The following is a 5754-nucleotide window of genomic DNA, read 5'->3' as shown; positions in this document are numbered from 1 at the left end:
ATATTGAATTGTATGAATTCAATATTTGGCTTGATGGCTACATCTGGTTGAAATTTTTGTTTTTTTATATTTGCCAAATATTGAATTCAAGAACCAGGACACCCTAGGCCGTAGGTCGATGATCGACTTTGTGGTCGTTTCATCTGACCTGCGGCCGTATGTCTTGGACACTCGGGTAAAGAGAGGGGCGGAGCTGTCAACTGATCACCACCTGGTGGTGAGTTGGATCCGATGGCGGGGGAGGAAGCTGGACAGACTCGGCAGACCCAAGCGTACTGTGAGGGTCTGCTGGGAACGTTTGGCCGAGCCTCCTGTCAGAGAGATCTTCAACTCCCACCTCCGGCGGAGCTTTGACCAGATCCCGAGGGAGGCCGGAGATATTGAGTCCGAGTGGACCATGTTCTCCACCTCCATTGTCGAAGCGGCCGCTCGGAGCTGTGGCAGTAAGGTCTCCGGTGCCTGTCGAGGCGGCAATCCCCGAACCCGGTGGTGGAAACCGGAAGTGTGAAGGTTGTGTGAAGGGTGTGTTCCAACTATAGGGGGATCACACTTCTCAGCCTACCTGGGAAAGTCTATGCCAGGGTACTGGAGAGGAGAATACGGCCGATAGTAGAACCTCGGATTCAGGAGGAACAATGTGGTTTTCGTCCAGGCCGTGGAACACTGGACCAGCTCTATACCCTCTACAGGGTGCTGGAGGGTTCATGGGAGTTTGCCCAACCAGTCCACATGTGCTTTGTGGATTTGGAAAAGGCATTTGACTGTGTCCCTCGCGGCGGCCTGTGGAGGGTGCTCCGGGAGTATGGGGTCGGGGGCCCTTTACTAAGGGCTGTCCGGTCCCTGTATGACCGAAGCAGGAGCTTGGTTCGCATTGCCGGCAGTAAGTCAGAATTGTTCCCGGTGCATGTTGGACTCCGGCAGGGCTGCCCTTTGTCACCGGTTCTGTTCATAATTTTTATGGACAGAATTTCTAGGCGCAGCCAGGGGTCGGAGGGTGTCCGGTTTGGTGACGACACGATTTCGTCTTTGCTCTTTGCAGATGATGTTGTCGTGTTGGCTTCATCAGACCAGGACCTTCAGCATGCACTGGGACGGTTTGCAGCCGAGTGTGAAGCGGCTGGGATGAGAATCAGCACCTCCAAATCCGAGGCCATGGTCCTCAGTCGGAAAAGGGTGGCTTGCACACTTCAGGTTGGTGGGGAGTTCCTGCCGCAAGTGGAGGAGTTTAAGTATCTTGGGGTTTTGTTCACGAGTGAGGGAAGGGTGGAACGGGAGATTGACAGACGGATCGGTGCAGCTTCTGCAGTAATGCGGTCGATGTACCGGCCTGTCGTGGTGAAGAAGGAGCTGAGCCGCAAGGCGAAACTTTCGATTTACCGGTCAATCTACGTTCCTACTCTCACCTATGGTCATGAGCTCTGGGTCATGACCGAAAGGACAAGATCCCGGATACAGGCGGCCGAAATGTGCTTCCTCCGCAGGGTGGCTGGAAATTTTATACCGGATCGGTCGAGGCCCGGGTTAACAACGACCGCCACAGGTATCGTTAGCCGACAGGGTACCGGTGGAAATTGGGCCGAAGGAGGAGAAGGAGAAGAGGGAGACGTCTACAGAGACGGCAGGGAAAGGAGCAGTGCAGGAGAGTGGAGGTTCGGGTTAGTACTTTAAATGTTGGTACTATGACGGGTAAAGGGAGAGAGGTAGCTGATATGATGGAGAGAAGAAAGGTAGATTTGCTGTGTGTTCAGGAGACCAAGTGGAAAGGGAGTAAGGCCAGGAACATTGGAGGTGGATTTAAACTGTTTCATCATGGTGTGGATGGAAAGAGAAATGGTGTAGGGGTGATTCTGAAGGAAGAGTACAGTAAGAGTGTAGTGGAGGTGAAGAGAGTTTCTGATAGGGTGATGATCGTGAAGGTGGAAGTTGAAGGGATGATGATAAATGTCATCAGTGCCTTTGCTCCACAAGTTGGCTGTGAGATGGAGGAGAAGGAAAAATTCTGGAGTGATTTAGATGAAGTGGTAGATGCTGTACCTAGGAAAGAACGATTGGTGATTGGGGCAGACTTTAATGGGCATGTAGGTGAAGGGAACAGAGGTGATGAGGAGGTGATGGGTAGGTATGGTTTTAAGGAGAGGAATGTGGAAGGGCAAATGGTGGTAGATTTTGCTAAAAGGATGGAAATGGCAGTGGTGAACACTTATTTTAAGAAGAAGGAGGATCATAGGGTGACGTATAAGAGTGGGGGAAGGTGCACACAGGTGGACTATGTGCTATGCAGGAGATGCAACCTGAAGGAGATTGGAGACTGTAAGGTGTTGTCAGGGGACAGTGTAGCGAGACAGCATCGGATGGTGGTCTGTAGGATGGTTTTGTAGGCGAAGAAGAAGAGGAGGAGAGTGAGGACTGAAAGAAGAATAAGATGGTGGAAACTTAAGGAGGAAGAGTGTAGTGTAAGGTTCAGGGAAGAGGTCAGACAGAGGCTTGGCGGTGTTGAAGAGGTGCTGGATGATTGGGCAACTACTGCAGGAGTGATGAGAGAGGCAGCTAGAAAAGTACTTGGTGTGACATCTGGAAATAGAAAGCAAGACAAGGAGACGTGGTGGTGGAATGAGGAAGTGCAGAAGAGCATAAGGAGAAAGAGGTTGGCAAAACAGAAGTGGGACAGACAGAGTGATGAGAAAAGTAGGCAGGAGTACAAGGAGATGCAGCAGCAGGTAAAGAGGGATGTGGCGAAAGCCAAGGATAAGGCATATGAGAAGCTGTATGAGAGGTTGGACACTAAGGAAGGAGAAAAGGATTTATACCGATTGGCCAGGCAGAGGGACCGAGCTGGGAAGGATGTGCTGCAAGTTAGAGTAATAAAGGATGGAAAGGAAAATGTGTTGATTAGTGAGGAGAGTGTTTTGAGAAGGTGGAGGGAGTATTTTGAGCAGCTGATGAATGAGGAAAATCAGAGAGAGAGAAGGTTGGACGATGTGGAGTTGGTGAAGCAGGATGTAGATAGGATTAGTAAGGAGGAAGTGAGAGCAGCGATTAAGAGGATGAAGAGTGGAAAGTCGGTTGGACCAGATGACATACCGGTAGAAGCGTGGAGATGTTTAAGAGAGATGGCAGTGGAGTTTTTGACCAGGTTGTTTAACAGGATTTTGGAAGGTAAGAAGATGCCTGAGGAATGGAGAAGAAGTGTGCTGGTACCGATCTTTAAGCATAAAGGAGATGTGCAGTCTTGCAGTAACTACAGGGGAATTAAGTTGATCAGTCACACCATGAAGTTATGGGAAAGAGTAGTGGAAGCCAGGCTGAGAGAAGAGGTGACCATCTATGAGCAACAGTATGGTTTCATGCCAAGGAAGAGCACCACAGATGCCTTATTTGCTTGGAGGATGTTGATGGAGAAGTATAGAGAAGGACAGAAGGAATTGCATTGTGTATTTGTGGATTTAGAGAAAGCGTACGACAGAGTGCCAAGAGAGGAGTTATGGTATTGTATGAGGAAGTCAGGTGTGTCAGAGAAGTATGTGAGGGTGGTGCAGGACATGTATGAGGACAGTGTGACGGCAGTGAAGTGTGCAGTAGGTACGACAGACTGGTTCAGGGTGAAGGTTGGACTGCATCAAGGATCGGCCCTGAGCCCTTTCCTGTTTGCATTGGTGATAGACAGGTTGACGGACGAGGTCAGACAGGAGTCTCCCTGGACTATGATGTTTGCGGATGATATTGTGATTTGTGGTGAGAGTAGGGAGCAGGTTAAGACGAGCCTGGAGAGGTGGAGATATGCGTTGGAGGGAAGGGGAATGAAAGTCAGTAGGAGTAAGACAGAGTACATGTGTGTGAATGAGAGGGAGGGCAGTGGAGGGGTGCGGTTGCAGGGAGAAGAGCTGGAAAAGGTGGAGGAGTTCAGGTACCTGGGGTCAACAGTGCAAAGTAATGGAGAGTGTGTTAGAGAAGTAAAGAAAAGAGTGCAGGCAGGGTGGAGTGGGTGGAGAAGAGTGACAGGAGTGATTTGTGATAGTAGGGTATCTGCAAGAATGAAAGGGAAAGTTTATAGGACTGTGGTGAGACCTGCGATGTTGTATGGATTAGAGACAGTGGCATTGAGTAAAAGACAGGAGATGGAGCTGGAGGTAGCAGAGCTGAAGATGTTAAGGTTTTCGTTGGGAGTAACGAGGATGGACAAGATTAGAAATGAGTTTATTAGAGAGACAGCGCATGTAGGATGTTTTGGTGACAAGGTGAGGTGGGCGAGATTGAGATGGTTTGGACATGTGCAGAGGAGGGACATGAATTATATTGGTAGAAGAATGCTGAGGATGGAGCCACCAGGTAGGAGGAAAAGAGGAAGGCCAAGGATGAGGTTCATGGATGTGGTGAGGGAAGACATGCAGGTAGTTGGTGTGAAAGAGGCAGATGTAGAGGACAGGGTGGTATGGAGACGGATGATCCGCTGTGGCAACCCCTAATGGGAGCAGCCGAAAGAAGAAGAAGAACATTTAAATATACAAGTTGAGTCATAATAAATAAAGTGAAATGACACCGGGAATAAGTATTGAACACATTAAGATAACAAGGTGCAAAATGGCATAGAAAGCCAGGAGATCACCTGAAATCTGTCACTATTGAGAGAGAAACCCTGCCTCCTATCAGTACTAATTGATATCAGCTGCTTTAGCCCTCATTGATAGCCTATAAAGGCTTCTCATTACCCAGGAGGCACACAGAAAAGACTTCATGATGGGTAAAAGCAAAGAACTCTCTCAAGATCTTCGAATTATTATCGTTGAAAAGCATTTTGATGGGAATGGTTATAGGCGCAATTTCAGAATGCTGAATTTTCCTGTGAGCACTGTGGGGGCCATTATCCGGAAATGGAAAGAGCATCAGTTCACCATAAACCGGCCACGATCAGGTGCTCCACATAAGATCCCTGTCCGAGGAGTCCAAAGAATAATCAGGAGAGTTCGCCAAGAGCCAAGAACCACTCGGGCAGAACTTCAGGAAGACCTTGCATCAGCAGGTACTGAGGTCAATTTCAGACCCCTCCGTGATTTCTAAGTGGAAGAACTAGCAAAATAGCAGAGTGTTCAAATACTTATTTTCCTCACTGTATATATAGCTTTCAATAGGTCCCCTGGTGGTCTAGTGGTTAAGATGCAGCGCTCCCACCGCTGCGACCCGGGTTCGATTCCCGGTCAGGGAACCATCCCCAGCCACTCTTAGTGCCGGTCCCAAGTCCGGATAAATTGGGGAGGGTTGCGTTAGGAAGGGCATCCAGCGTAAAACATGTGCCAAATCAAACGTGCGGAGGATCCGCTGTGGCGACCCCTAACGGGAGAAGCTGAAAGAAAGTTTTATATATAGCTTTCAAACATACACGGCAATGTATAACAATATAAAAAAGGAACAAGTGTTACATATAAAATAAATAAAAATTAAATTAAATATAAAACAGATGACACAGTGACATAGTCATAAGGGCCTCGGTGTTGCTGGAGGAACTGAGTGTGTCCAGGTAGGATTTAAGTTCCAGAGAAATAAGGCTTATGACCCTGATAAGATACTGGCTTAAGATAAAGATGGGTTTATGAAGAAACTTTTTCGGTTGCACAGATTGTCCATTCATTACAGTTCCATAATTGTTGGGGTCTACTGTTCAGTGGTAGGCACTTAAATGAAAAACGGTTTATGCAAATGTATCACTCCTCGCACTGAACCATGCTCCTCGGATCTTCTAGCACTGCTTGAGTGGTCCCA

Source organism: Silurus aristotelis (assembly GCF_946808225.1).
Source record: "Silurus aristotelis genome assembly, chromosome: 16".
In the NCBI taxonomy this organism is placed as follows: domain Eukaryota; kingdom Metazoa; phylum Chordata; class Actinopteri; order Siluriformes; family Siluridae; genus Silurus; species Silurus aristotelis.
This window is presented reverse-complemented; position numbering follows the sequence as displayed.